General features: G+C 40.8%; 3 long non-coding RNA genes across 3 annotated transcripts; 2 read left to right on the top strand and 1 right to left on the bottom strand.

The window, feature by feature from the left end:
* The first annotated feature begins 3,963 nt into the window (after window positions 1-3,963).
* On the top strand, window positions 3,964-5,559 carry LOC139073078 (uncharacterized). The gene is made up of 4 exons (XR_011521879.1): window positions 3,964-4,091; window positions 4,626-4,721; window positions 4,812-4,901; window positions 5,358-5,559. It is a non-coding gene; the product is annotated as an uncharacterized lncRNA (long non-coding RNA).
* Window positions 5,560-9,201: 3,642 nt separating this feature from the next.
* Window positions 9,202-10,037, top strand: LOC139061643 (uncharacterized). The gene is made up of 3 exons (XR_011515448.1): window positions 9,202-9,300; window positions 9,663-9,753; window positions 9,894-10,037. It is a non-coding gene; the product is annotated as an uncharacterized lncRNA (long non-coding RNA).
* A 796-nt stretch (window positions 10,038-10,833) lies between these two features.
* Window positions 10,834-11,469, bottom strand: LOC139061642 (uncharacterized). Its single transcript, XR_011515447.1, has 2 exons — window positions 11,332-11,469; window positions 10,834-10,983 (listed from the first exon to the last, which is right to left on the bottom strand). It is a non-coding gene; the product is annotated as an uncharacterized lncRNA (long non-coding RNA).
* Between the last annotated feature and the right edge of the window lie 1,917 nt (window positions 11,470-13,386).

Raw genomic sequence — 13,386 nt, 5'->3', positions numbered from 1 at the left:
TCTAGATTTGACAGATTTACGAATTCTATTTAATTAAATTCAATTCAATTCAATTCAAAAATACTTCATTAATCCCAGAGGAAAATTGATTGCTGTAGTAGCTCAGAATAATAATAATAATCAAGTCATCAAAGGATTATTGTATATTACAATGGCTGTTGGCTGGAAGGATCTCCAGTAGCGGTCAGTGTTGCAGCGATACTGAAGAAGCCTTTGACTGAAGACACTCTTCCGTTGTTGGACAGTCTTGTGAAGAGAATGCTCAGGGTTGTCCATCATTTTCTTGATTCTCTGGAGAATCCTTCTTTGCATTATCTCCTCCAGTGGTTCCACAGTCGTCCCAGAACAGAGCCAGCCTTTTTTATTAGGCTGTTGAGCCTTTTCAGGTCCCTGCTTCTGATGCTGCTACCCCAACAGACGATGGCTAGAGATTACACTCTCAACAACAGACTTGTAGAAGATCTGCAGCATCTTGCTACAGACATTGAAGGACCTAAGCGTCCTCAAGAAGTGCAGTCTGCTGTGTCCTTTCTTGTAAACAGCTTCACTGTTCTTTCTCCAGTCCAGTCTGTTGTCCAGGTGAACTCCAAGGTATTTGTATTCCTCAACCACCTCCACTTCTTCTCCCATGATGGGAACAGTGTTTGACTCCACCCTGTTTCTTCTGAAGTCTAAAATCATCTCCTTTGTTTTGTTCACATTCAAGGTCAGATGATTGTTTCCACACCATGCCACAAAGCGCTCCACCAGCTCTCTGTACTCAACTTCCTGTCCATCTATGACACACCCGACAACTGTAGAGTCATCTGAGTATTTCTGTAGATGACAGGTCTCTGATTTGTACTGGAAGTCTGAGGTGTACAGGGTGAAAAGGAATGGTGAGAGTACAGTCCCCTGTGGTGCTCCAATGTTACTGATCGCCTGGTTTGATGTGCAGCTCTTCAGCCTCACAAACTGTGCAGCACTGTGAGGGTCATGTTCTTTGATTTCTCTAGTGCATTTAACACAATTCAGCCTGATGCACTTTGCCAGAAACTCCAGAAGACACAGATGGGGGCCTCAACTATTGCCTGGATTAAAGACTAAATGACAGAGCTTGCTTTGTCCCGATGACAGTGGGTTGTTTGAAGCAGCTGGATGATGGCATCTTCAACTCCAACTCCATGGCAATAAGCAAACTGCAGCAGGTCCTGATATGTCCCAGTTTGCTTATTCAGGTGGACCAACAGGAGTCTCTCTATGACCTTCATGATGTGGGATGTCATGGCAACCGGTCTGTAGTCGTCATTGACTGATGGGAGAGTTTTCTTTGGAACTGGAACAAGGCAGGATGTCTTCCACAGGACTGGAACCTTCTCCTGGGCCAGGCTGAGGTTGAAGAGGTGCTGCAGAATCCCACAGAGCTGCTCTGCACAGGCCTTCAGTACTCTGAGGCTGACACCATCTGGTCCTGCAGCCTTGTTCCTGTTCAGTCTCTCCAGCTGCCTCTTCACCTGGCTTCTAGAGACAGATGGGGGGAGGGGGAGGTAAATGGGGCAGCAGCATCTCCTGACTTGGTTGAAGACAGATTTATAGAATCAGAAGAGTCCATGACTGTGTTAGAGGACAAAAGAGCTGGCGTGTGACAGGAAAATGTTGGATCAGAGGAGGATGGGATGTCTGATTGGCTGGGGACAGGCGAGGAGGATGCTGGGTTTGTTCCTGAACTGAACCTATTGAAGAACTTGTTCAGATCATTGGCTGTGTCCAGGCTGCCATCTGTGCAATCCTTCCTCTGCTTGAAGCATGTGATCTTCTTCATCCCTGACCAGACATCTCTGATATTGTTCCTCTGTAATTTGTTCTCCAGCTTCTTTCTGTAGGCCTCCTTGCTGTCTCTGACCTTGATCTTCAGTTGCTTCTGTATACTCCTCAAGAATTTACTGTCTCCCTCCTTGAAGGCTTTTTTCTCATTTGGCAGATTCTTCAGTTCACTGGTGATCCAGGGTTTGTTATTAGCGAAGTATCTCACTGTTCTGGTGGATATGATGTTCTCCACACAGAAGATTATATAGTCAGTGACACATCCAGTCATGGCATTGATGTCCTCTTCATATCCTTGGCAGAGAGTGATCCAATCTGTGCTCTCAAAACAACCCTGCAGGGCTTCTCCAGCGTCCTGTGACCATTTTCTCACAGTTCTTCTTGTCACAGGTTGCCTCTGAACAAGTGGTTTGTATTCTGAGCAGAGAAAAATAAGATTGTGATCTGATTGTCCCAGAGGAGGTCTTGTTTTGGACATGTATGCATTCTTTACATTTGCATAACTAAAATTCAATGTCTTGTTTTCTCTGGTGGAGCAGCTGACAAACTGTTGAAATGTTGGAAGTGTAGCAGAGAGCGAGGCATGATTAAAATCACCAGATATAGCCACAAATGCATTGGGGTGCTGGGTTTGTAGCTTAGCGACAACAGAACTGATGGCATCACATGCGCTTTCAGCAATGGCTGAAAGTGGAATATAAACGGTTGCCAAGACAACACTGATGAACTCTCCTGGCAAATAATATGGGCGACAACTTACTGCCAAGAGTTCAACATCTGGGCTGCAGAGACGACATTTCACTGAAACACGACCTGGATGGCACCATCTGTTGTTGACAAGCACTGCCACTCCACCTCCTTTTATTTTCCCGCTCCTCTTCAGATCTCTGTCTGCTCATACAGTCAGGAATCCTGGCAGAGAGATGCTGGAATCGGGGATATGGTCCTGCAGCCACGTTTCAGTTAAACACATAACACTGCACTGCCGATACTCTGGCTGAGTCCTTGAAAGGGCTTGGAGTTCATCCATCTTGTTGGCCAGTGATCTAACATTGCCCATTATGATTGATGGAAGAGATGGTTTGAATTTCCTCTTACTCTGTCTCCGTTTTGCTCCCGCTCTGCACCCATGCTTCTTGCGTTTTAGCTCATTTGGGATTTTTGGCTTCAGTTGAGGTACGTGATGGAGGTGCCATTCCACCGAGGGTTATTTTCCCTCCCTCCACAGATGCCTCTGACACAGTACTAATCTGCAGGAGACTGCCTCAAGGTCATGCATTTGCTTCTAAACTGCTTCCTTTCCAGCTCAAGAGAAGAAAGAAGATAAAGGACTCTTTCCTTTTAATAAATCAAAGAACTCTATTTTTTAATAAAGCTAATCAAACAAAGTGTTAGTCAATAATATAATATTGACCAATCTGTGAAATGACAATGTCATGATTAGTATGCTTTAATAAGTAATATGACTATAATCTAGCTGCACTAGACATTCTGACTACACGTAATGTAAACGCATGACACTTTGCTTACTCATCCAATCAGAACATTCCTTTCTGAAGCGTGGCATAGTCTCTGTGGTGTTTATAAATCTGCCAACTTTGATTCGACCAGAAATCAAAACATCCAGATTAAAGGAGACATAACATGAAAAACCCACTTTTTTATCCATTAACACGGTGTGTTTCACATTTTAAGTGTCTAAGTGAGCAAAAAGGCTTATATTATTCACTGGAGTTGCTATTTAGATATTTAATAATTAAGTTTTGGGCATATTTGTCCACCCATTCACTTTTTACATTATCTGTTACATCAGTAATTAATTTAGTGAGGATAACTACCAAATATGGTAATGGCCCTTGGCTAAACACAGAGCCAATCCGCCATTTTTTCTTCTCGCTAAGATTTTTTGTAGTCCTATTGGAAAAATGCAGAATGTCTGGTTATTTTAGCCACACACAGCTCAAAACTGTTCCTCGTTTTAAGGAAGGGTGGTGTGGCAGTATTTAAACCCAGGAGCTGATGACACTACTGCTAAAAAAACACAGAAGAAAAAGTAGTGTGTTTGCGTTTGTTTGTGTGTGTGTGTGTGTGTGTGTGTGTGTGTGTGTGTGTGTGTGTGTGTGTGTGTGTGTGTGTGTGTGTGTGTGTGTGTGTGTGTGTGTGTGCGCGCGCGCGCGTGGTTCGTTCGTTCTGTCTCCAGGCTAGTGGCTAAGTACTGAGGGCTTCATCTATCTAAAAGGAGTTATTTCCATCTGAATGTGGCAGCACCGGGACACAGCAGCAGAGCGGTAAGCTTCATATCACTCTAAAATGTCGACAAACTTTACTTTAGATTTACGGGCATTAGCAGCACTAAAGCGTTAGCATCCGGCTTGCTATCGCTAGCACAGTATGCTAGTAAAGTTAGCACCCAGATTAATGTGGATTTGGCTGATTTTCGTGGAATAAAACGTGATTTCTGATCAACGCCTTCTTTTACACCAGATGATAACCTCCCACTGATTGTAACAGCAGAGAGCCTGTGTGTTATTCTACATGAGTGTGATGTAATCTTAGCATCCAGTAAATAAAGTCCCATATCAGCTAAAATGCAGCGTGACAGTCATTAAAGTGCGTCAACACAGTGGATTTAATAGAGTTTTAAAGAACGATCTCTGAGTGGAGTGAGGTTAGTTTTTTGTCTCACTGCAGATATAAAAACTAACTCTGCATCAGTCAGACGCAGCAAAGCTCACCGTCTGTATGAGCGTGAGCGTCGGAAAGCTGATAAAATCGGCTGTAAAATAATTAAAACAAAGTAAAAATGTTCCTTTGCTTTTTAGAGTCCACATCCAGAAGACTGGAGCCGTGTTTCACTGACAGGCTGTCAGACTAAAGCCCTGATGAGCTCAGCTGGGACAAACTGGTCTGATGTTTAGGTAAGTGAAGATCTGCTTCTCCAAGTCCTTGAGATGCTAGTAAAAAATAATTTAGCCAGCTTGCTAATGTTACTTTTCTTCTCCTCTAAGGAACACAGAACGTTCAGATGTTGGCATTTCACGTCACCTACTGAGGAAGGAGACCCACCAGTAAAGAGATGGTAGCTGGACCAGACCAAAGTGAGTGATGACACACCTCAGCCACCCTCATCATTAAGAACACTTCACCCCCTGAATCACTCCGTCTGATGACAGCAGAGTGATTTATTTGATGTTTTACTTGTTTAGTCTGTTTAGAAATTATTGAATTACATTATTTTCTGTAATCGACCATCTGATCTGGATGTGTGCAGAATAACTTTCCCCAAGTTCAGCAGCAGCTGGCCTACAAAAACAGCTGCAGCATGTAGTAAGTCTGTCTGCACTGCTCTCTAATGAGCTTCCTTTCATAAGGAGTCATTTGTATAATTTTAGTGTCACTATTTTATTACATTTGTAAGAATATGAAGTCACTGTAGCAAAGTGAACTTGTGAACAAACACAAACGTGACTATAAACATGAAAGCTAAAGAAACAACTTTCCTAAAGCTGCTTGTAAACAAAATATGTCATTAAAGTTATTGTCTATCATTGCAGAATATGGCGATGACATCATGGAACTGGTCTTTGGAAAAGTTTTCCCTGAACCAACTCCGTTTCTAGATGAGGTAGAGAAGATCTGCATCTCACCAACCCTCTGGTCTCAGTATTCAGACAACGGAGGTCTCCCACTGTTATCCAGGACCAGTTTGAAGCCCACATACTGCCCCTCCCTCATCATCAGGAAACATCAATCCGTTTCCTGAGGACAACAGAAGACGGCAGGAGGACAGGAACTCTGAGACCTAGACACCACCAGCACCGAGACACAAAGCACCTGTGTGCACAACGCCTGTTTTAACTACTAAAGCCTGTTTATTATATTGTTCTACTTATTTGCTGTGAGGTTAATACTTAGAAAATTTGTATATTAATGTAAACAATAAAAAAAATCACTGATTGTATGTTTTCTTTTAGATGTAATGGTCCAAACTCCGCCTTGTAGACATTTATTGCATCCTGTAGGTAAATACACAGAACAGGCTCAGGTCCAGGATGACCCAGCATGCTCTTCTTCCATTCTGGCTGTTAGGGATTGTATCAATAACTCAATGCCTACTGATGTTTTCACCTAACGGTATTTATTTAGAATGCAGGTAAGATTTAACTATATTTGTTAGCAAAGCAGACTGATCTTGGGAATTTCACTGCAGCACTGATGTCCACCTCTCTGTACACATTAGAGAGAATTACCACTTTACAGCTAAACACATTTAATAAAGATATAGGCTACGCATTGCAGACAATAAAAACAAAGTTGTAAGCATTAGAATTATAATGATGACATTAAAGAACACTTGGAGGAATGTTCTTTATTTTTGACTAGAATCTCAAATGTTTAAATTAAAATGTAACTGCTTTTTATCCATTTTCAGCCATTAAGACACCCAATATAAAATAAGACTACTTATAAAATTATTTATAATTATATGTATGTATATAGATAGAGATCTTAATAAAATATATTCTTTGAATGGTGTTTTAATGAGCTGTATCATTTTTTTAAACATTTTTTTACAGAAATAAGCAAGCAGCATTCCTTGTGTGTGTGTGTGTGTGTGTGCGCGCGCGCGTGTGCCTGCTCGCTTGTCCCTCCGTCGGCCGTGACGGGTGTGTGTGAGTGACTACAGACAAATGCATGAGAGAGTTAGCAGCCATGAAACAGCTTGATGAACTACTCTCCCCACGTGTTTTAAAAATGCTAATATGCTATGCTAAATCTGCTATGCTAAATAATGATTTCTCTATAGAACTACAAAGTCCGACTGGGGGAGGAGAGTACAGGTCTGCACTATGGAGGGGGGCGGAGTTTACAGCTCCTCCTCCAGTTTAAAGAGACAGTACCCCAAAACGGCTCGTTCTCAAGACTCTCCTCAGAACAGGGGTAGATGAGGGTCTGTAGAGCAACAATAATGAGGAAATCAGACCAAAGAACTGCAGTTCCACTGTTTTTAGACCCCCAACTGAAGGATTTAGATGTAAAAAGGAATAACTTAAAAGCATGTTATGTCTCCTTTAATAAAACCAGTCCCACGCCATCTTAAAGAGCAAGTAACGTCTAAATTAACTTTTTTTTGCTGATGAACTGTATAAATGAGTGTCTAATAGTGTTTTAAATGTGTGCATTCTTTATTTTAGCATTTTGGTGCATTTTCTTTAAAAATTAAAAATTCTGTCTAAAAACCACAGTAATGCGCCACCTTCAGCTGAAAACATAGAATTTGAGTCATTTTGAATAAATTTTAGCCAATGGCTAAAGAGTAAAGTACTACGCAGTAGCGGTTTTAGGCACGGGCAGACAGGGCAGTTGCCCGGGGCGGCATTTTTTCATGACACAAAAGGGGCGCACAAGCGCTGAGTAAAAAAAAAAAAAAAAAAAAAAAGGAAATCTGCGCCGCACCGAGGTTTTCTATTATCTGTCATATGACAGTGTCTGGATTGGAAACAGCAAGTTGGCGCCCCCTGCAGCTGCAGGCGCTCCTGCTGACTGAGAACGTTCACGTGCACCGTGTGTATATGAAGAAGAGGAAGGGGAGGGGTGCGGCGGGGGAATTCACCTCTGGGTGGGTCCAAATGAAATGAGCTGGTAGGGGCTGAATCAACTATCAACATGGCTAAAGTCGATCACATCTTGATGTTCTTCCACATTTCATTCATAATATCATAAACACAGGCCTATCATTCTTTCAGGTGTTTCTGAATTGTGTGAAATGGCCGAATAAAAAAAGGAAAAACAAAATGATTTTGTGGTCACCCCCCCCATCAAGGTCAAATTGTTTAGTCCTGACTAAAGGAAACTTATTGAGTCAAGAGCCAAACAGAAGAGATGAACATAAAAAGGCTAAAACCCAACAGGTGCCCGATTCAGGAATAAAAAAAGAAAAAAAGAGGAGAAAAATAAAGGTATGTTCGCTCTCATGATGAATGTTTTCAATTTTTTGAACCAGTTAACTGGGATTTTAACGGTTAAATCCGGTCAACTAGTTGCTTACAGAGCTAATAGGGCTGAAATATTGAAACGAATATTCAAATGGTTCGAATAAATTCCTTGAATCGTTTTTTATTGATTCAAACTAGGATTTGTTAAATGCTCGCTGCAGCCTGTGGCCTGCCTGAACAACAACAAACACATGTTGATCAAGTTCACATAATAATAAATAAAACAACTCTACAAGCAGAAGAAAACTCCCCAGTCACCACTAACTATCCTGTTTATTTATTGCAGATGGCTGCACTGATTATTTTTTACATGATTTGCTCTGTAAAAGTTGGCATTTTTGTTAGTCTACAGTTTTTTATGTCAGTTTAAATTACAATTTCAGAGGCAATTGTAAAATATTATGGATCATGAGATCTATTGGAGATCTACCCCAACTTTTGGACTGCTCTGCCAGTCACTGTGGCTCAAGCTGAGAGGAGCTTTTCAAAACTTGATCAAGTCATACCTGAGGTCACCTATGTTTCAGGGGCAGCTCACTAACCTGGCTCTGATTAGTATCAATCACTCAGTAGGGGAGCAGATTTCATATGATGACATTATTGATGACTTTGCATCAAAGTTAGGTTTTAATTTTAGTTTGTGTTTTCTGTTCTAAGTGCAGTGCTGTAGTGATTATCTTTAGTTTGTTATGTGTGAAATATTTTTGCTATTTAGAATATTTATTATATATTATGTGCATATATTCTTAATATTTAGTTAGTTTAGTTGTTTTTGTATATTTGATTCTATATATTTTGATACAGTGTATAATGTATATTGCTTTACATTCTGACAACTTCATAGTAATTAATGTAAATATGTGCAACTTAGAAAAATGAATGTTCAATAGTCGTTCTAATAAAACATGCCTGTTTATAGAAAACGTGTGTGTTCGTGCAGGTGGGGTGGTGTGGTGGTGGTGGTGGGGGCGGTTGGGGGGGCGCTCAAAGGGGGCCTCGCCCGGGGAGTACTTCCATGTAGAACCGCCACTGGTACTACGTAAACCAGTAGAGTACTATGTAGCAGCTCCGTGCCAAAGTTATAAAAGCAACGAGCGTCTCGGCCACGCCCTGTGGCGAGTGGGAGTTGGATTTGCAAGCGAGTGTAGGAGGTCAGCGGTAGTTCAGCATTAGCATATAGCATTAGCATATCCTAGTCTTTAGCATATCTTTTAGTGTTATAAATACTTATTTAGTGTTAGCTTGGCTGTTGTATATTATAGTTTAGTTAGTGTTTGGCTGTTAGTGTAATTGGGAAAGTATTTCGGGTTTAGTGTTCCATATCGTCTTAGTATTGGTGAGTAGGTGTAGTGTAGTATGGTTGCGGTGACTCTGTGGGCATTTTACCCGCGATTCTGCACGTCTCCGTTTGAAGAGGGAGGCTGTGCCCACCGTGGCTCTTCCGCGATTTAGATGCAGCCCACCGACTCTGCTCCCCCACCACGGCGGGCTCCAGTCTGAGGTGAGTCAGCTAAATAAACGTTTTAACATCTTCTAAAGACAATTCCCTACCTAAATGCAAAGTCTGAGAGACGTGGTTCACTTCCTTTAGCTAGTCAGTCGGCAATTCTGCAACAGTGACTCTAACTGACGCAGCACTTGTTGACAACATTACAGCGTGAAACCCAGCTTGTGACCCGGTTCTGTGAGGAATTCTGTTCAGGAGGTCGCATTTCAGGCTCTCCACATCATATGTGACTGACTTTTACGTTATAACAACGATCACACACTAGGAATGTTATAAAGCGCCTATATAGGAGATTCTTTTGTATATTATCTGACTATAAACTCCAACAACAATGTGCTTCTATTTTTTTTTTCCAGGCTAAATCTACCCAAGACACTGGCTGTCAGACTGATTTAGCTGCATGAATGTACTTGTCCAGGCTGATGTGAAACCTTCCCTGTAGCAAAGGTGAATTATTTTTAATAATCTTCTATGCAAACATTTTATTATCACCTTCTAGTTTTAATTTGTTTTACAGATTATTTTTACACGTGATTTTATGCTCTTTTAAACATTTATAAATGTGCTGCTTCTTTGTTTTTACATAGCCAGCCAGAATGGAGTTCACAGCCGCAGTGTGTCTGGTGACCCACGGGGACCATGATGAAAATTCATCTTCCAGAAGGTCCCAGAGCGTCCAGACCCCCTGAAAAGACCAAGGTGGGAGGTGTCTGCTGTTGATTCCAGCTTCCACCTCAGTGACAGTGCAAGCTCAGTGAACTGTTCAAGGTAAAAAAAAAAATTAAAACATTTCAGAATTTTTAAGATATTAACAATTAAATAAGTATGTGATGACATCATGACGGAGGCTACTGATTCTGCCCGTGACACTTGGTGGTGACGTGTGAGCTGATTCTCCTGGAAAATAACTTTTACATTAAATATTTTGTTTTTGCTATCAAAAGTAAATTAACTAATAACCTGCATTATTGCAGGACATTCAGCAAAATATGGACTCTACACCATGAGGCATGCACACATTAATATTCTATAAGAGCACATAAGGTGAGCAACACCACATATTGTACACTGTCCTGAATTTGTTTTCTTTCTGCATCTCATTAGCCTGGCTGATCACCTGATAACTCCTGTCATCTGGTTATGACAGCATGAGGATGTCCTCACACACCTGTAACCTATCAGCTCATCTGGCAGAATAGAGAGAGAAGAGACAACACCACATCTCCTGTTCCTGGAAAGCCTTCAGCCTTCCTTCGATGACTGAGAACCTCCATCAGCTCTGTCTCCTGTCTGCCTACAATTATTATAATAAATATTGTGTTTGACAAGTTTTTTGTGCTGCCAAATATCTCATTTAGATTCCAGTTTTGATATTTTAATGGATATTTATAAATTACATTGAATATCACATTTTTGTTGCATGTTTAACTAGCTATTGTGATTAATTAAACTAGCACCTCACTGTTAAAAGCTCGTTCTAATTTCAAGCATGTTTAAGTATTTATGGACATGAACAAAAACAGGAAATATATAAATTGAGATTTATTTAATTAATATAACAAATAAGGGGGAAAGAGTCATTGAAAGGCACATTCTTCTGGAAGTTCCTGATCCTGAGGACACCAGCAGAGGAGACCAGCTGCAGACACCAGAGACCAGCTGCAGACACCAGAGGACCTAGAACCGAGAGAGCAGCTGTTATTAGTAAATAAATAAAGAAATCAGGGCAGTTTTAGTGGGCTGAACACATTACAGAATAATTTTCTCATGGGGTATTTTCATAACTTTATATGCAGCAGACTGTACCTTGAGCCCAGGGCTACCGGAGAGCTATCCAGCATGTTTCAGTGGATTTTCCTGCTTTAACAGGTTAGATTAGCTGTTAAGCAGCTCAGCTATTTGTTGCTGATTAAAACCAGGTGTGCTGAAGCAGATAAACCTCTAAAACATGCTGAATACTAGCTTTTTGGGGCCGTGGAGACAAACCCTGCAGCTAATCCAATGCTATGGCTAACGGCTACTTACCTTTCAGAGGTGATTCTGTTGGGTCGGTTCTGGGAGTTTCAGGCAACTCACAAGCTCAAAACAATAAGACTCAGGTCCGCTTGTCTCCTCCAAATAGACTTGGTCCCTTTCTTCTCGAGTGTCTGTAAGGAGGGGGAGAAACGTCCTCCACTTCTATCAACTGCTCAGAGTGAAGGGAGCTAGCTTCGTCTAGTTAGCCATCGTCTTCGTCACTGCCGCGGCTCCGCCCTCTCGGTCCTCCAGGCAACGCCTACTAATGTTGCATTTTTTAAAATTGATACGTGGGTGGAGAAGGACTCCGAGGCTCAATTGACCCGCTCTTTAAGTTTAGTTCTCAAGATCTCACTGGAGTTCTCAGTAGTTTACTGGAGTTCTCTGCAGTTCACCGCATGCTAAGAGAAGTAGCGGACTGGCCATCCAGACTTCCTTTTTAAGCAAAGAACCAACAAGCTGGATAAAATCTGTTGCATTTTTCCAACTAAGCAACAGTTCCTTTCAGAATAAAAGCTGAACTCATTGACCCAAGGGGGGTCCACCTGACACTGTGAACCAAGTGTCACTTTTTACCTGGAGACAATCCAAAGACTAGTCTGTTGTACTGCTGACGCTGTTTCATCGGCTCCGGTACTGAAAGGGGGGTTCGAGGACCTGGCAGTCTGGATCTGTACGGAGGTCTCATCTGAAGAGTATGTGTAGAGCGACAAATATGGCGTCTCATGTGTTTATGAAACTCCGATCAAACTCCGATCATAGCTAAAAGCAAAACATCACAACATCATTCAGACTTGCTTCTCCGGATACGAGAGTTCTGATTACAACCATCACTCACACATACACCATTCATCTCACGTCTCATTCACACCAAATCCATTCATCACTTAGAGATAGAGTGAGTCTTGTTTAAAATTGTTTAGAAATAAATCTTCTTAAACGTTTTAAAGGTGACTCTCTCTTCTCTTGACTCTAAGTGAATACAAGTGTTACATAATCCCTGCAAAAAAAAGTTCCAATCTTCTGGTTAAAATAATCCAAAGGTCCACAAGGTTGATTCCATATTTAGTATGGAATCTCATGTCTTATGGTCCATTAATTAGATGTAAATTACCCCTTACACTTTCCAATGTTAATCAGCTGCTCCCGATTGTAAACCAGCTTGTTGCCATGGTTATGCATCATAGCAAATGCTCAAAAAGTGAAAAAATAGCACTAAAAATCCTCTAAGCTTCTCAAAAAGAGAAAAAATAGCCCTAAAAATCCTCTAAGCTTCACAGCACCAGAAACAGAAAAGTAAAATGTCCAAAAAATACAATTTTTCTTGAGAAACTAGAAGAAAAAATGTCCAAAAAAGGCAAAACTTACATACTGTATATACAAATAATTCTTTTATTAACATTATTCAATAGTTATTTTTACATTGATTTGTTTTGTATAATCTATTGTGTGGTCCATCTAGCTACAAAAATGTGTTTTGCTAGAATAAAGTAGTCAATTGTTTTCATGTGTATTTTATCTCAGGCAGCCAGACAAAACTATTGGCATTGCTAAAAATCAGCTAACAGGATGTTAAAAGGACATCTGAAAACAAACAGCTGTTGGTTGAGAATCTGGTTTATTGAGCTTTAAAGTTCAATAAATCTACATCTGCCCTCATTAACCAGACAAATGAAACATTAAAATCTAATTTGGTCCTACGGCTATTTTTTCGCCTCATATTTTTGATCCAAGACTAAAGTAGAAAATACGAAAAACAAGACATTTTTTCATGTTTTTGTATCAGTTTAAAAGGTTTTAAAAATAACTTTTTCATTTTTGTTTTCAAAGACCAAACGGTAAACAGATTTTTGACCGAGCATCTATAAACAAGTTTCTTTAGAACACACCACACCCTTTCAGCACAATCCATCTCCTAGAAGTGTTTTTGCACTGATGGGTGCCGACCAGGCAACTTATTTGTTTCAGATTTTTTCCCATGGCAAACAGGAAAAACACAAAAGGCTCCATGTTGGCCTGGTGGAACCACAGAGCAGGCTGGCATGAGCCTCAATCATTCTATTT

Source organism: Nothobranchius furzeri, chromosome 11, assembly GCF_043380555.1.
Source record: "Nothobranchius furzeri strain GRZ-AD chromosome 11, NfurGRZ-RIMD1, whole genome shotgun sequence".
Taxonomy (NCBI): domain Eukaryota; kingdom Metazoa; phylum Chordata; class Actinopteri; order Cyprinodontiformes; family Nothobranchiidae; genus Nothobranchius; species Nothobranchius furzeri.
Note: the sequence above shows the minus strand (reverse complement) of the source record. Positions and strands in the feature narration are given on the sequence as shown.